Below are 17,397 nucleotides of genomic sequence, written 5' to 3' on the forward strand. Positions count from 1 at the left end.
AAGCAGTGGTACAAGGTGCTGTCCCAATGCAGGTAGCACCCTTTACTTAGAAAAGTGCCAGCCATTTTCTTGTGATAGTGGCAAGCAATTAGGTTCCCTGTGAAGAAACCAAAGAGGTGCACCTTAGGTATAGAAGAGGACATTGAATAATGGCTGACATTCTTATCAGGATTTCTCGATCCTTTCTTCTCTACCCTTCAGAAAGAACAACACTTCTGAGGTACCAGCATGATGAGATGGGAACCCATTCAACCCATGGTGGTCCCTTTGGGAGCCCAGAACCCTGAAGACTGAGAGGCTACCATCTGACCTCCATTTGGAACCAGATTAGAGGTGTGTGCATTGACCTTAGGTGATTTTCCATTAACAGAGTTCAGAAAGTAATGTATCCCATTATGTGATCACTGCATTCAACAGAGCACCCACGAAATCCAGCCCTGCAGGAGGTCAGGGAGAGAGGGGGCCCATCCACGACCGATGATGAGATCTGGCGTCCTTTGAGTGATACTTGATGAATACCAAGTTCCAGAAATCTGAGGTCAATCCCGATGCGCGCTATAATGTACTAAGCTGTGGATGTTGGCCCATAGGGACATGCCCGTTCCTTGTGGACCTGTGGATTATGGGGTATATGGCAGTGCAAAAATACTGCTTAGACTCAAGGGCCATGCAGCCTGTGGTCTGCCTTGTATTTTTGTTGGCCTATGGTTGACCATGTATTTTAATATTCTCAATGAAAAGGCCAATTCCATTGAGAGAAAGATGTATGCTATAGCCCTTGAAAGGTAGACAGTCTGGATATACAGGAAGAGAAAGTCTCAATATTTCTATTTCCTTCTCTGCCCTGTCCCCTCCTGAATGGAAACCAAAGTGATGGCAGAACTTGGCCATGATGATGATATCCCGGGACGCCATGGTGTCAGGAAAGAAGCCCCTGGTGACAGACAGCAGCTTCATTAATCCTCTCGATGGCACCTGATGACAGGTAGGAACAGTCACATCAAAAGACTTCTGGCAGGCAGGACACAGAAAATGGCAGTGAACTCACTGCAGGCTTTTAGGGCAGGTGGTGATGTCACCCAGTGCAGAGTAGGTTCTTCTTGTGTGGCCTCCCGAGCTGCCACACTGAGCAGAGAGTGAGCCAATCCCGATGGCTCCGGACTGAGCTGCCAACCAGGGACCGATGATGAGATCTGGTGGCGTCTGAGTGTTTCTCAATGACAGCCATGTGAACAGATATCTGAGGTCATTCACAGAACAATCTTTCTTTGACCGCCTATGGTGGTCCCTGAGGTACTTGTTCAAGAGGAAAGAGCAGGGCTAATTTGGAATCAGGTCTAAGCCCATTAGCTCAGGGATATGGCTGGCAGCTAGGCAGGTTTGCAAGAAAACAAGTAGTACATTATGGGTTCCTGAGTGGAGAAAATCTCTTTCAGGAGTTCCCACAGGCCTCGTGCAACAAAGCAGTGGTACAAGGTGCTGTCCCAATGCAGGTAGCACCCTTTACTTAGAAAAGTGCCAGCCATTTTCTTGTGATAGTGGCAAGCAATTAGGTTCCCTGTGAAGAAACCAAAGAGGTGCACCTTAGGTATAGAAGAGGACATTGAATAATGGCTGACATTCTTATCAGGATTTCTCGATCCTTTCTTCTCTACCCTTCAGAAAGAACAACACTTCTGAGGTACCAGCATGATGAGATGGGAACCCATTCAACCCATGGTGGTCCCTTTGGGAGCCCAGAACCCTGAAGACTGAGAGGCTACCATCTGACCTCCATTTGGAACCAGATTAGAGGTGTGTGCATTGACCTTAGGTGATTTTCCATTAACAGAGTTCAGAAAGTAATGTATCCCATTATGTGATCACTGCATTCAACAGAGCACCCACGAAATCCAGCCCTGCAGGAGGTCAGGGAGAGAGGGGGCCCATCCACGACCGATGATGAGATCTGGCGTCCTTTGAGTGATACTTGATGAATACCAAGTTCCAGAAATCTGAGGTCAATCCCGATGCGCGCTATAATGTACTAAGCTGTGGATGTTGGCCCATAGGGACATGCCCGTTCCTTGTGGACCTGTGGATTATGGGGTATATGGCAGTGCAAAAATACTGCTTAGACTCAAGGGCCATGCAGCCTGTGGTCTGCCTTGTATTTTTGTTGGCCTATGGTTGACCATGTATTTTAATATTCTCAATGAAAAGGCCAATTCCATTGAGAGAAAGATGTATGCTATAGCCCTTGAAAGGTAGACAGTCTGGATATACAGGAAGAGAAAGTCTCAATATTTCTATTTCCTTCTCTGCCCTGTCCCCTCCTGAATGGAAACCAAAGTGATGGCAGAACTTGGCCATGATGATGATATCCCGGGACGCCATGGTGTCAGGAAAGAAGCCCCTGGTGACAGACAGCAGCTTCATTAATCCTCTCGATGGCACCTGATGACAGGTAGGAACAGTCACATCAAAAGACTTCTGGCAGGCAGGACACAGAAAATGGCAGTGAACTCACTGCAGGCTTTTAGGGCAGGTGGTGATGTCACCCAGTGCAGAGTAGGTTCTTCTTGTGTGGCCTCCCGAGCTGCCACACTGAGCAGAGAGTGAGCCAATCCCGATGGCTCCGGACTGAGCTGCCAACCAGGGACCGATGATGAGATCTGGTGGCGTCTGAGTGTTTCTCAATGACAGCCATGTGAACAGATATCTGAGGTCATTCACAGAACAATCTTTCTTTGACCGCCTATGGTGGTCCCTGAGGTACTTGTTCAAGAGGAAAGAGCAGGGCTAATTTGGAATCAGGTCTAAGCCCATTAGCTCAGGGATATGGCTGGCAGCTAGGCAGGTTTGCAAGAAAACAAGTAGTACATTATGGGTTCCTGAGTGGAGAAAATCTCTTTCAGGAGTTCCCACAGGCCTCGTGCAACAAAGCAGTGGTACAAGGTGCTGTCCCAATGCAGGTAGCACCCTTTACTTAGAAAAGTGCCAGCCATTTTCTTGTGATAGTGGCAAGCAATTAGGTTCCCTGTGAAGAAACCAAAGAGGTGCACCTTAGGTATAGAAGAGGACATTGAATAATGGCTGACATTCTTATCAGGATTTCTCGATCCTTTCTTCTCTACCCTTCAGAAAGAACAACACTTCTGAGGTACCAGCATGATGAGATGGGAACCCATTCAAACCATGGTGGTCCCTTTGGGAGCCCAGAACCCTGAAGACTGAGAGGCTACCATCTGACCTCCATTTGGAACCAGATTAGAGGTGTGTGCATTGACCTTAGGTGATTTTCCATTAACAGAGTTCAGAAAGTAATGTATCCCATTATGTGATCACTGCATTCAACAGAGCACCCAGGAATTCCAGCCCTGCAGGAGGTCAGGGAAAGAGGGGGCCCATCCACGACCGATGATGAGATCTGGTGTCCTTTGAGTGATACTCGATGAATGCCTAGTTCCGGAAATCTGAGGTCAATCTTGATGCGCGCTATAATGTACTAAGCTGTGTATGACGGCCCATTGGCACATGCCCGTTCCTTATGGACCTGTGGATTGTGGGTTGCATGGTTATATGCAAATTTTACTTAGAATGAAGAGCTATGCAACCTGTGGTCTACCTTGTATTTTTGTTAGCCTAAGGTTGAACATCTTTAATATGCAGGACGATATGCCCCATACTTTAGAGAGAAAGTTTGTATGCAACTCCCCTTGAAAGGTAGACATTGTGGGTCTCTGGAAGAGAAAGTCTCAATAATTCTCTTCCCTTTTCTCTCTTGTCCCCTCCAGAGATGAAGTAATGGCGGATGTTGGACATTTTCATCATTTCCTGGGATAACATGGTCTCAGTACCGATTCCATGGTGGCTGGCAGCATTAATCTTCCTTTTGGCGCCTGATGACAGGTAGGAACAGTCACATCAAGAGCCTTATAGAAGGCAGGACATAGAAAATAGCAGTGAACTCACTGCGGGCTTTAAGTAGTGAGGTCCCCCAGTGCAGAGTAGGTTCCTCTGGTGCGGCTTCTCATGGTGCCACACTGATCTATCCTGATGGCTCCAGACAGAACAGCCAAACAGGGACCGATAATGAGATCTGGCGGCATCTGAGTGTGTCTCGATGACAGCCATGTGAACAGATGTCTGAGGTCAGGCACAGAGGAGTCAACCTTGACCCAACTTTGCCTCTACCCAAGATACTCGTCTGGGACGAATGAACGAGACCAATTCTGTAATCAGTTCCTAGGTAATTGACCAAGAGACCATGACTGGGTGTTAGTCAAGATTACAAAAAAGTCCCTGGGAAAGAGAAATTTCCTGACTGGAGAAAATCATGGCCATGTGTCTCCACAGGCCTTGTGAAAGGTGCAGGAGATGAGGTGCTGTTTTGATGCAGGACAGGACACTCTACTTTGAAGAGTACCAGTCATTTTCTCTTGGAAACGCCTAGAAATCAGTGCTCCCTGTCAAGAGACCTAAGAGATGCAGCCTAGGAAAACAAGAGGGCATTGTCTAATGACCAACATTCTCATCATGGTCTCTCCATCCTCTGATTCGTACCCTTCAGGAAAACTGACCCAACTGATGGTACCAATGCGATGAAATCGAGACCCCAATCAAACCACTGTGATACTGTGATAGCCTAGAGCCCTGACGAATGAGAAGAAACTATCTCAGGATCATTGGGTCACAGATTAACGGTAAGTACAGTTGCATTAATTAGTTTTATAATTCTAGATTCCAAAAAGGAATGAGTAAGACAGGCTTTGATGGTAACCTGTTGAGAAGAACCAACAGAAATGCATCTAATTCTGTGATCTCTGTGTTACACAGAGCACCTATGAAATCCGGCCCTGTAGGAGGTCAGGGAGGGAGCGGTCCCATCCATGACCGATGATGAGATCTGGTGGCATTGGAGTGATACTCTCGATGAATGCCAAGTATCCAGAATTCTGAGGTCATTTGCAAAGCCTGTGTTAACGTGCTAAGCTGTGGATGGCGGCTCATAGGCACATGCCTGTCCCTTATGGACTGTGAATTTTTTGGCTGGATAGCAGTGTGACAATACTGCTTAGACTCAAAGGTCATGCAGCCTGTGGTCTGCCTTGTATTTTTGCTAGCCTATGGTTGACCATCTATTTTAAAAATTGCAATGTTAAGGCCAATTCCTTAGAGCGAAAGATGTATGCTATAGCCCTTGATAGGTAGACAGTGTGAATCTATGGGAAGAGAAAGTCTCAATATTTCTATTCCTTTCTCTGCCTTGTACCCTCAGAAGTGATGGTAGAACTTGGCCATGATGGTGACATCCCAGCATGCCATGGTGTCAGTAAAGAAGCCCCTGGTGACTGACAGCAACTTCATTGATCCTCTTGTTGGCACCTGCTGGCAGGTAGGTACGGTCACATTAAATAGCCTTATGGATGTCAGGGCACAGAAAATAGCAGTGAACTCACTGTGGGCTGTATGGGCAGGTGGTGAGGTCTCCCAGTGCAGAGTAGGTTCTTCTAGTGTGGCCTCCCGAGCTGCCACACTGAGCAGTGAGTGAGCCAATCCCGATGGCTCCGGACTGAGCGGCCAACCAGGGACCGATGATGAGATCTGGTGGCGTCTGAGTGTTTCTCAATGACAGCCATGTAAACAGATATCTGAGGTCAGGCACAGACTTATCTTTCTTTGGCCGTCCTTGTAGCCATATCAGGTAGAGAGAGTAGACAAGGTTGGGTGGACTACCAGACTAATGCCCATTTTCCTCTGATATTTGGGTACCAAGTTTGATGTAAATTGCTTGGTAATGTGACTTGTGACTAGGTGAATAAATCACAGCTTAGTATTTAAGTAGGGTTTGGATAAGTATTGGGGAAGGGGAGAAGCTAATCTAATACAGGTCAGCAGTGCTAAGTTCGAAAAGATCCAGTCCTTTTTCCCTAAACATGACAGGAAATTAGTGTTCCCGTTAGGAGACTATAGAGGTATACCCTAGGTAATAGAGAGGGCACGAAGTGGTATCCTACATGGTCTCAATATTGTCTCTCCCTTCTCTTCTCTGTACCCTTTAGAAGAACTGAGACACCTTATGGTGCCAGCGTGCTGTTACCAAGGACTCCCTCACCCACCCCAACCACTGTGGCCACTGTGAGATGCCCGAGCCCTGCTGACTGACCTTCCTTTGCGACTAGATTCGAGGTGTGTGCATTGGCAGTAAGGTGTTTCTACATTAGTTGAGTCCAGAAAGTATTGAGTCATGACTTGTTTTCACAGGAACCTGTTAGGGATCACCAGGCTGAACAACGTTCCCTTCTTTCCCATTCTTTGGTCTCTTGCGCACCTCTGAAGTCCAGCCCTTTAGGCGGTCAGGAAGAGAGGAGCCCATCTGCGATGCATGGTGAGACCTCTAGTATTTGAGTGATATTCGATGAACACCATGTGTCCAAAAGTCTGAGGAAAAACCGGATACCTGCCTCACCATGCTAAGCTGTGGATGGAGGCCCATAGGCACATGCCCGTCCTTTTTGGACTTCTCTTTGGTTTCCGGGCAGCTATTTGATAGTAATACTAAGAATCTCATACTTAAAAATTGTGAAACATAATCAGTACAAGCCATTACAGAACTTGGTCTTCATTTTCTCAATCAATATAATATTTGAGACAATCTCACCAAATTGGCTCTAAGTACCCAATTTCTTAGAATGAAATCATGCTCCATTTTGTCATGGTTAATAGCTGTGTTTTCCATCCAGGAGATGTCTTTTCATTGTTTCCTTTCTTTTCTCCTGACAGCCTGATTGAATTACTGAGCTTACCAGAGAAGCTTCCAGTGATTGAGACTTTCTCTGATGTTACGTTGACACCCACCTAACACCCACCGAGCACTGTGACTGATACCCCATTTAGACGCATACTTTGTCCAGATGGTGGTAAGATGTTGGGAATGTTATACCTTTATTCCTAAGCAGCATGTAAAACATTGATAATGTAGTGATAATTTTGACATCACATTGGAAAACTGAAGCCCCAATGCAACTTTCACATCATTTCATAGCCTTTGTATTTCATATCAATGTTATCATATTTACTCTTAGAATTGTTTTTTTCTAGAGAGTTTCCAACTTTCATAATGTTGATATCCTGTTTTGGTTATATTCTAGTCAGCCAACCCCCCCTCACATTCCCCCCATTTCTTTGTCCTGTTTTAGAACATCGCTGCATCTCTTTTAGCCTCCTTTGTCCCATCTGTAGCTCTGCCCCAGAGTTTTTCTACCTTTCTCAGTGCAGGTCACAAAGTCCCTCCCGCCTTCCAAAGAACATGCCAAACTTGGGTCACCAGCATCCCTCTTTCCGTTTTCCAGATACCACTTTTAGACACTTGCAAGTAGGTGCAGCCATACTCTACCTGCTCCTCTGTCCCTCATTTTTTCCTATGCTCATATTTCTATCTGTGCTTCTTGTTTAGAACAGTCCTATTCCATTTAGTCTTCATAGTGGACGAATAGTATCTGACACAGCGTTTACACCTCCACCTTGTAGAGTTTCCCAACATAAAAGTAGTATACAAACTAGTCATTTGCATAAAATGAACAATAATATTGTGTGGACTTTTCTCAAAAGAAGACTTACAAATGTCCCAAACAGTGAATTATTATTTATATTCATATTCCATTTTTACACTTATGTTTTTGTGTCAATATTCTGATTCATATTGGTGAATATTAGGCTCTTCTAAATTTCAAGCCACAGTCCCGTATTACCTTAACCTGCTTAGAATGCCTGTCATCAAGTTGACAAAGTACAACAGAAGCTCTAGGTCTTAGGTTCTAAGAGAAACTTTTATAACACACATTGCACGGACAGCTAGTGATGCTCAAAATCCAAAACAAAGTTCCTGTGTACCAACACAGCTGCTACTAGCTAAAATTACAAGTACCCTTATGTCCCTGTGACATCCGCACGTCCACACAGACTATAGCATTAGTCATAACTCCTTACCATCCTGTACTGATGCCTGATGGGACTGAGTCCACTTGTATGGAGCCATCCTGTACTGTCCTTTCATTATGGATAGTACATACGGAATATCTCATGGCCATAGTTTATGTTCTGAGTCTGTGGACACAATTAAATTTGCTTGTCTTATTAAGAGATAAATTGTATTACTTAGTTAAGGATTAGATATATCACTCTTTAAATCAAAGTTGAAAACCATTCTTTTATCTGCCTTTAACTATCATCTATCTTCTCTTTTTTTCCCCTGCTTTCCCCTAATGGGTGTGGATAAGCTGGCAGCGTAATTCCCTATGTGTATTAACTATATCAAGGTAAGTCTGGATGGTAGCCTTAGCTCTTTTCTATATTTTGGTAGACATTTTAGTTTTACAAAGCATGAAATATAACCTTATAAGTCCCCTTTTACCTCATCATTTGGAATGAACACGGGCTTGTGTCCTAAGCATGCACGTAGTCTGAGCATGGATCGTAGTACATGTGCACACATTGATATGAGCTCCAATGTAAACATACGAGCTGTGTTCCTGTTGTACATCTGTGCATGATAGGCATTACTAGTGAACTATTGGCTTGGGCAGTAAACAGTGATGATGATGAGGAGGAGAGATCAAGCTTTTGCTGGACCAATGATGACAGCTACCAAGGTATGAGAGAGATGACGAACAATACCTGTCTGAAACTCTAAGGTCCGACACCGCAGATAAGTAGACAAGTCAGGATCCTTGAAGGAGAGTGCCATTTTTTATCTTGTGTTCTGCTCTTTATTCCTCAGAATGGGTGCTGCTGAGGTGATTTCGCCAGTTTTCATGGTCACCAGAACAACATTCTATGGCTGCATTGTACTTGGGAGGCCGTGAGTACTAGTTCGTGTCCTTGTGTTTTGTGTGGTTTGTTGAAGGTTACTTACTTCGTTATTGAACAGAATACAATAGGAGCTGATGAGATGGCTCAGTGCAGGAAGCAGTGGCTGCAAATCTATTTACCTAAGTTTGTTCTCCAGTATCCACATGGTGGGAGGAAAGAACTGATTCCCAAATATTGGACTCTGGCCTTTATGCACTTGTCCTTCGCATGCACACTCATAAACGAGAGTGAATATATTCAATAAAAATTAAGTTTTAACTATGATTGCATTATGCCAAGTATAACCATGACATATATGGACTTAACATGAAATAGGACATTGTGTTGGCCTTGCTTGATAAATCCTGGCTCCTCACCAAAGTTTGAGGTAAATTTGTTCCTTATAGAGGCATGACATCTAGTATATTTCAGTGTTTGGGGGAATAATAAAGTTTCCATTTTTACTAGTGAATTAATGATTCAATCAGAAGTCAAAACGGAAGTGAGCAGAGGTTACTGGAGTCAAGCTGGATTGATGATGAACACAGGATGTTGTACATGTGCTTGTCTCTGGGGTTCATGCTGCAGCAGATGAGATTTCTGTATTCATATCTTTCATACTGTTCTTTTAATTCCTTGAATATCTGATAAATATGGAAAACAATCAAGATAAGTGTGTGAAACATTATTCAGTTATAAACCAGAGTTTGAATGCCAAAAAACAACCCTTAGCACATTGAAAATATGTAATCCTAAGAGAAGCAAGTAGCATATAACTGTTTTTGTATACAGAGGAAATAGTGTCAATAGCAGATAATATCTTTTTTCGTGGTTAGATGGAAGTTTGTAGATAATTATTTTACAAGACACTCGTATAAATATTTTAAAATTATGATGGCTGGCATGAATGGTTCAAATGTCAGTTAATCATAGAAGACAAAGGGAGAAATGTGACTTTTTAAAACAAAGAAACAAACAAACAAACAAACAAAAACCCTATTTTGGAGTGGACATTCTTGAGTGCCTGACATGTTTGTCCATGGTCAACAGCGCTGGCTGGTATCTTCTCATAGAGCCTGTAACAGATGTCAGTTTCCAGTGTTTCACTTTTGCTGCCTTCTTGTAAGTATTTCATCATGATCTCTTCCCCTCCTCTTCCTTTATTTCCTCTCCTTCCCCCTCCCTTCCTATCTCCCTTCTGTTCTTAGGATGAACTATGTAATTAGAGGATCCTCCAAAGGTCAAGGGCTCCATTTGCACCCTGCTGTAGAGGAAAACAGACCAGTGTGAGTTACAAGAATCTCCTTGTCCTTGTTTGACTGGTTTAGTATAGTGTTTAAACAGTGCATGCTAGAGTTAGTGATGGCTATCTGAAGACCAGTGGCAGATATGGGAACTACCTGAAATTGTCATTCTTAATACAAATGTGGTAACTAGTGTATATTATTAATGTGATGCATATATTAAAGAGAGTCCATAAAAAGATTATTTTGTGGGGGTTGGGATTACTAATCATAGGGCTTATAATTAATTAATAGGCAAAGTAGAAATAAATAGGAAAACGAAGCTAATCTTGGCTTGATGATGACCACCGGTGGCATTTGAATCATACATGATGACTATGTGTCTGAAACACCAAGATCCAACACAGAAGATACGTGGTGACATAAAGATTGCTAGGAGCATTGTCATTGTTTTGCCCTCTGTTTTATTCTGTGTTACTTAGAATGGAGTCTTCCAAGGGGATCTATTCATCTTTAATGGCTGCCAGCTCATCAGTGTCTTGGATGATGTGAGACCTGGCCAACGTTCTTGTCATGGTTTTGATGGTTTGTGGAAGGTTAGTCACTGTGTTTCTAAGATGGGAAAGGTGTTTCCATTAGGTCAAAGTGTAAGAAAGAACATACATGGAGTTAGTATAAAATAGTATATCAGATAGATTATACTTACATATAAAAAGGAGGGGAGTTCTCGAAGGAGACACATTTATATTCACAATGGAAACTGATGGTGACCTTGTTGGCATATGTGAGTTGCAAAGAGAGACTGCATCTCTGAGTTCCATCATAAAGTCCAGTTGTCAACAGTAGAGGTGGCCTCAACTTCTGTCCTCATATAGATGCCTTTCCTAATCTTCTTTTAATTGGATCGGTACAAGAATCAATAAATATACGAATAGAAATTAATAAGTGTGGTCCAATTAAAAATTACCTGATGGAGAAGAATGACTTTTTAGGACAATAAGAATCCTTCACACCTGCTTTTCAGCAAATGACGAAAGTCATAAAGCCTAACATTATGAATGTCCACATCATTGCTAAGCGTGCCAATATTTATTTAAGAGCTAATTAAATAGATATCCTTATCTTATGAATGATTACCTAGGGCTGAGTAAGTGAAAGTCAGAGGTCAGTAGCAGTGTCTTAATTTTCTCTTTATCTCTTCTGCTTTGCATTCCTTAAACCTTTGCTGACGTGTGGACGCCTCCTTGGCTGGGAGCTCTCCTGTCATCATGGGCGAGGCTAGACAGACCACGGTGAGCAATGGTCAGGATTCTTTCATTTTCTTAGCAGAGCTCAAGGTGTGACTGAAAAATCTAGTGTGGCACCAGGAATTGCCGCTCCATACCAGTGAGAGCCCCTGGAGTGAGGGAAAGCTGTCAATTATATATGAAGTGCTGAGGACACTTGTTAAGCTAAGAACAATTCCGTATAGATTAGGAATCACAAAGATTTTGTAGGGTTTTTTGAATGATGGGTGCTCAAGTTATTATTAGTCAATTATTGAACTAATTAGCAACAACGAAGGAGTAGTGGTTAGAAAGAAAGGAGCAGTCATGATGGACAATGGTCTCAGGTAGCACTTGAGTCGCATTGATGATGACATTTCTAGAACTCTGAGATCTACTAAAGATAAAACATATTCTATCCCCTTCATTTCGAGTCTTCTTTAGAACTGTAGAATGTATTCACTTTTCTATGATGTTATAAATTCCATTCTTTTAATTGTAGCAATGTGAGAATCAATTAGTCTTAAAAATAAGTGGAAATAATATGTATAGAGCATTGCCTAATTCTCAAAATAGGAGAACCAATAAATAAATCAGTATTTATAGAATACATTATGCCACCTTTAAGATACATTTTTTGCTAATGATGATGTTAACAGTGTAAATTACAGACAATGCCCACATTCTGAGCAAGCTTGAAAGTTTCATTTTTTAAGAGATAATATTGAATATATTCCAAAAATGGTTGCCCAGAAGGCCAATGACAGGTGAAAAGCACATGTCATAACTAGGAAACCCCCTAAAAATAGTTAATTTTGTTTTCTTCTCACTACTCCCCAAAATGGACATACTGTGTGATTGGAGCATCCTCCATGGCTGCGAGTTCTGTTGGCACTGCCTTGAGGAGTGTGAGATATCTTCCAGTGCTATTTTATTTTGAGTGATTTTCTTAAGAAAATTCCATGCCTTATATCACCAGGTGTAGTGGTACATGCCTTTAATCCCAGTATTCTAGAGACAGAGGCAGGTGGAACTCTGAATAGAAAGAAGGTCAACTTGGTCAATTCTAAGCCAATACTAAGCTAATTCAAGCCAATTCTAAGATAGCTAGACCTACTCAGTAAAACTGTGTCTTAAAACATGCCTCCCAAAAGAAGAATAACCAATACATTATTTACAAGTATATGATTCCTGATGACCAACCAAATCCCATTAATTGATCTGGAATTAAGTTTTCTATTGATTATACATTTATGGATGCCTGAATGAATTACTATTACTTTAAGATTGCTCTCAATATAGATTAAAAATATCAAGTGGGTTCTTGGTGTTTTGTGAATCATAGGACTTCACATTTATTTCTAACATCAGTGCGTCAATGAAAAGGCAAATATTAGTCAGGGAAATAGATCATCAGCCTTGAATCAATGATGACTGCTGGTAGAATAGTAGTTAGTACGATGAATGTATTTACATATTATGAGTTTTATTACAAAGTTCCCATAGCCCATTGTCTGTGTTTGTATATTTATGTTTGTATTATATGGTCACATACCTAGATACCAGGAATATACAATATGTAGTTCTTTTTGATCTTTGTGCTTATATATTTTCCTGATTGTTCAATGTGGGGATGAACAAATATATATAAACAAAAACAATGAATATAGTTATAAAAATATGTGTTAAGTTTAGAGAATTCTGAATATGCAGGGGAAGTAGTAAAAGCCAAAGAGAAAGTCACTGCTCCTTCCTATGTGGTTAATGATATACAGACAGTATGATTAGGAAGTATTCAAACTGTTACAATGGCTATTAAAATTATTATTATTTATTTTCTTAAAAAATAAATGACTCCATGTAGTGATTGAATGTGTCCAAAAGCTACAAAACAAGGATGAGTAATAGTGGAGCTGCCTTAATTCTGCCATATTCTGTCTCCGAGTGAAGGAACTCTGTGATGTGATGGAAGGATCTGTCGTGGTCAAGGGCTCTGTACCTTTCCCAAGAAAAAATACCTGCTGGATGTGAGCTGAAGCCAACATTCTTTTCTTGATTTGGGTAATGTGCTTAAGACAATTACTGTACTACTATAAAGTGTTTAATGTAACAGTGGCCAACAGTAGCAAGTGGCCAGTAGAGGTTGATGCAAAGTTGTCTGCAACGATAAGGCAGACATGAAACATGGAGGATGATTGATTTTTTTTAAGTATGCAAATTCGGGCCAGAAGGGCTCTTCTCCATCTTGTGCAATTCATAGAGATGACATTGGTGGCGAGAGGATGGCGTAGCCAACAGCCAGGAGATGACTAGAGAAACATAGGCTAGCCCATGATCAGTGACGACCACTCTGGTCTGAGAGTCAGGAATGAATCCACAGGTGGAATTCTCAGATCCATCCCAAAGATTAATAGTGCACTCTTTGTTTCAAATTCTCCTCTCAATAAAGTGTCAGGGATTAGAACACATTACACTGTATAGTTTGTATTTATGCTTTTTATTCTACTTTTATTGGGCCAGTGTGAGACATAATAAACAAATAAATTAGAATCATAAATTAAGCTATACCAAAATAAAAACTGTAGTTAATTTTAAATTTAAATATACAATGAAGCAAAACTATCATCAGTAGATTTTGAAATCCGTATGCGTTGGTACATACAACTCCTTGGCTATGGTGACACCGGCAGTATAAATTATAGACGTTTTCTACTTCTAGGCTAAGGGGGAGTTCAAAATTCTTCATTTTTTTCTCTCAGTGGAAAATGAAATAAGTGTCCTCTCAATTAATGATTGTTAAACAGTGATTGTTACTAAAAGCCGAAAAGCAACGCTCAGTGGAGAGGAAAATAGCATTTTCTTTGTCATGGCTTCAGCTCTTTGTCTCTTAGAGTGGGCTAATGGAAGGAGAGCTGCTTATTCACTCACGAAGGCAAATGTAAGTATTAGACAAAAATTCTTGTTCTTAACGTGTATTGTTTTCTTAAACATGTATTCAAATGTATTTATATCATGATATTATCCTGTGTCATTATTTAATGGCAGAAAGTCACGGGCAGGTCAGTTTCTAATGTGGGCTGGGCATGAAGCATTCCACTGGCGGGCACACGTTGGAGAAGATGGGCAATGTGATGGCGAAGCAGAATTTTGAGAATGAGCTATAATTGATTATAGCAAGGGCAATTCTCCAATGGCAAGCCTCTTGGCTTTCTGGGAGCCATACTACTTAAAAGTTGCCAATGGTGAATTAGTGAGTTAACAATTAACCAGGGGAGCAATGAAAAGAGACCAGCATTCATCCTGGCTTTGGCAGAACTCTCTCTCTCATCTGAAAGATGAATGGGTAACTGTCCAGAGCTGAGGGCCATCATAGAAGAAATACAAGTCCCACCCTCTTGAAGTTACAGTGTAGAACGAGATCAGGAAGATATAAGAGTTTCATTTTTGCTTTTGCTAAAATGCTTTTTCAATCTAATGCTGCAAGTAGTTCAAGGAAAGAGCCAGTAACCAAATGGATAGATAGTAAGGAATCAAATGAGCCTTCCTCAACTCTAAGAATATCTTGCAAGGCAGGAAGACATTTCTATGTAGTGACAACACTGCTGTGCACCAGGTAGGGGACCAACAACAGAGTCTGTGTCTGTGGCACAGCGAATATTGTTTGTTTATACACACACGAAATCAAATGAACGACATCCCAAATTGTCTAAATGTCTGACTAATGAAAGATCTAATACAAAACCAATGCAAATGAGGTCTCATTCTTGCTAATGATCTTCTTTGCTCTGTCTTCCTGAAATAACACTGTTGTGTTGAGCCATTCTTCTTGGGTGCGATCTGTGGATGTGTCTATGGGCTATGTGTGTGGAGAGCCCCAGGAAGAGTGACAGTTGAAATGATTTTCTTGATTTTTTTTTTAAAGTCACTCACACAAAATTAATTTTTTAAAAGTGTGAATTAGAATCATTTAGAAGACACTTTGACCCAATTGTGATAATGGGCTTAATTCAAAGCGTTGTCACACTGACTGTGCTGTGCACGTATGCAACATTGAGGTTAATTAGCAAGAGAGGTGGTCTTCTGGGGAGCAATTACGCAGAAGGGTGTTAGCGCTGCTCAGGGATCACAAGGTTTGATGATTTTACATGATTTGTTTTTCGTTGTGAGCTTATTGATACAGCTACATTGTCAATCAAACCATGTAAACATGAATAAAGAATGCAAGGACAAGCTTGAGTCCATAATGGTTAGGAGTTGTGGACCAGGAAGAGTATCTGGAACATGAACTTCTGACACAATAGGAATGTTAGGGAAAAAATTCCATAGAAAGATCTTGAGATGTATCCATGGATCTCGTGTTTATATTGAGTAGAAATGAGTCCTTGGTAATCAGCGAGCAGAATGAAATGGATTAAATATGATGGATAGCTGCACTCAAACTCCTAACTGATGTGCCAAAAGAAGAACACTGATAGAATGTGGAGGGGTTGTAAATGGACCAATGGGCTTTGCTCTGTTTCCAAGAATCAGTAGCTGCTGATGGCTGGGGGAGACTATTACCCTGGGTTCATCGTGAGTTCAGAACTCCTTTTATCATATAACAATCCCATCATTACCATGAGTGACCACCGAGTGCTCATCGTGAGTTCAGACCTCATTTTATCGCACGACAATCCCATCATTACCGTGAGTGATCACCAAGTGCTCGTGTTCAGACCTCATTTTATCACATGTGAGTCCCATCATTACCATGAGTGACCATAGAGTTCTCCTTGTGAGTCCAGAACTCATACCAGTGCCCACTAACTGCTGTCATTAACTGTCCATAGCTGAGTCTGTGCCACATTGGCAATGAGCACTGTCCCTGTGGCTACATTACTTTTGATACTGTCTTAAGTGTTTAAAATAGTGAGTTTATCATCTTAAAGAATAAATGACTAAGGATAAAAATCAGTTCACTAAATCAGGTGCAGAAATAACATTTCTTGAAGTAATAGTTATGATTTATCCATTTTTCTCCTATTTTAAAAATTTCAACATTTTATTCATTCTCTGAGAATTTAATATAATACCTTTTAATTTTTTATTTTCATATATATGTACTGTATTTTTTTTACCCCCCCCCCTCCATACTCACACACCTAAACCATATCATTTCCAAATGTACCTTTTCTGTTCTACAGGACACTGTACTACAGCTGATCTTTTCCTAATATGAAGATCTCTGCCTTCACCCCCTGGGGAGAGAGAATATTCTAAAATGTAGGTAATGAACTTCTCAGTTTGGGCTATTGTCTTGTGGTTTCTATTGTGTCATTACAAAAGAAAGCCGAGGAGCAGTGGGCTCTATATGGTCTGTGATGATGATAATGTTCTATGAACTTACATTAATTCAGTTTTAATACAGATGAAGTATAAGAACAAAGTGGTTCTTGCTTTAATTTTTAAAAGTTGAATTGAGTACTTCTTCCTGGATGGAGACTGCCCCTTAGGGAGCTAGGCTTGTAGCTGCACAGTCTTCCAGGGTACCTGTTCACATTGACGGCGTGAACAAATGTGCAAATGGACCAATGGTGAGAGCGGAATATATATGAGGGAAAAGTAGGGCCACTTTGAGCGACTGAGGTCCGTAGCATGAAAGAATTAGGAGGAAACGTGCTGTGAATGAGTTCAGTAAAGTTTACGAATCTACCTTTGGAGCTTGTGAGGGCTCTTGGGCATTGATTTCGTACAGAGATTGAATAAATGTCTCAAACGATAAAAATATTCATGAGGAAGGAAAATGAGCCCAGTCTAAGGACCAGTTTTCAGGCAAGAATTATTAGTTCAGTTCTGAAATGTCTTGGTCCATTCAGTTTGAAATGCTAAAGGTTCCTTGGTATTTAATTTGTTATGGGAAAAGTCGAGCAAATAGATGAAGGTTAATTAAAGGAGTGAGCGGGGAGCAGAGCGCGGCACTGAAACCGGCTCAGACTTCTCTGTGTGCGTCTCTGTACTCAGTAGAATGGATGCACATGGGTTCCTTTCGTCGCCACCTCAGGACAAAGGTATCAACA

The 17,397-nt window shown here is 41.4% G+C and overlaps 9 non-coding genes and 1 pseudogene across 9 annotated transcripts; all 10 read left to right on the forward strand.

Annotated features, from left to right (window-relative positions):
- The first annotated feature begins 470 nt into the window (after positions 1-470).
- Positions 471-544, forward strand: LOC126509155 (small nucleolar RNA SNORD113/SNORD114 family). The gene has a single exon (XR_007594075.1). It is a non-coding gene; the product is annotated as a small nucleolar RNA SNORD113/SNORD114 family (small nucleolar RNA).
- Positions 545-1,176: 632 nt separating this feature from the next.
- LOC126509166 (small nucleolar RNA SNORD113/SNORD114 family) lies at positions 1,177-1,251 on the forward strand. Its single transcript, XR_007594084.1, has one exon. It is a non-coding gene; the product is annotated as a small nucleolar RNA SNORD113/SNORD114 family (small nucleolar RNA).
- Positions 1,252-1,931: 680 nt separating this feature from the next.
- Positions 1,932-2,005, forward strand: LOC126509156 (small nucleolar RNA SNORD113/SNORD114 family). The gene has a single exon (XR_007594076.1). It is a non-coding gene; the product is annotated as a small nucleolar RNA SNORD113/SNORD114 family (small nucleolar RNA).
- A 632-nt stretch (positions 2,006-2,637) lies between these two features.
- On the forward strand, positions 2,638-2,712 carry LOC126509167 (small nucleolar RNA SNORD113/SNORD114 family). The gene has a single exon (XR_007594085.1). It is a non-coding gene; the product is annotated as a small nucleolar RNA SNORD113/SNORD114 family (small nucleolar RNA).
- Positions 2,713-3,392: 680 nt separating this feature from the next.
- Positions 3,393-3,466, forward strand: LOC126509152 (small nucleolar RNA SNORD113/SNORD114 family). The gene has a single exon (XR_007594072.1). It is a non-coding gene; the product is annotated as a small nucleolar RNA SNORD113/SNORD114 family (small nucleolar RNA).
- A 598-nt stretch (positions 3,467-4,064) lies between these two features.
- LOC126509177 (small nucleolar RNA SNORD113/SNORD114 family) lies at positions 4,065-4,139 on the forward strand. Its single transcript, XR_007594094.1, has one exon. It is a non-coding gene; the product is annotated as a small nucleolar RNA SNORD113/SNORD114 family (small nucleolar RNA).
- A 732-nt stretch (positions 4,140-4,871) lies between these two features.
- Positions 4,872-4,948, forward strand: LOC126509158 (uncharacterized; annotated as a pseudogene).
- A 621-nt stretch (positions 4,949-5,569) lies between these two features.
- Positions 5,570-5,644, forward strand: LOC126509169 (small nucleolar RNA SNORD113/SNORD114 family). The gene has a single exon (XR_007594087.1). It is a non-coding gene; the product is annotated as a small nucleolar RNA SNORD113/SNORD114 family (small nucleolar RNA).
- Positions 5,645-8,608: 2,964 nt separating this feature from the next.
- Positions 8,609-8,681, forward strand: LOC126509176 (small nucleolar RNA SNORD113/SNORD114 family). Its single transcript, XR_007594093.1, has one exon. It is a non-coding gene; the product is annotated as a small nucleolar RNA SNORD113/SNORD114 family (small nucleolar RNA).
- Positions 8,682-10,406: 1,725 nt separating this feature from the next.
- Positions 10,407-10,478, forward strand: LOC126509148 (small nucleolar RNA SNORD113/SNORD114 family). The gene has a single exon (XR_007594068.1). It is a non-coding gene; the product is annotated as a small nucleolar RNA SNORD113/SNORD114 family (small nucleolar RNA).
- The last annotated feature ends 6,919 nt before the right edge of the window (positions 10,479-17,397 follow it).

Source organism: Alexandromys fortis, unplaced genomic scaffold (assembly GCF_014885135.2).
Source record: "Alexandromys fortis isolate MF-2015 unplaced genomic scaffold, M_Fortis_MF-2015_v1.1 scaffold_91, whole genome shotgun sequence".
Classification (NCBI taxonomy): domain Eukaryota; kingdom Metazoa; phylum Chordata; class Mammalia; order Rodentia; family Cricetidae; genus Alexandromys; species Alexandromys fortis.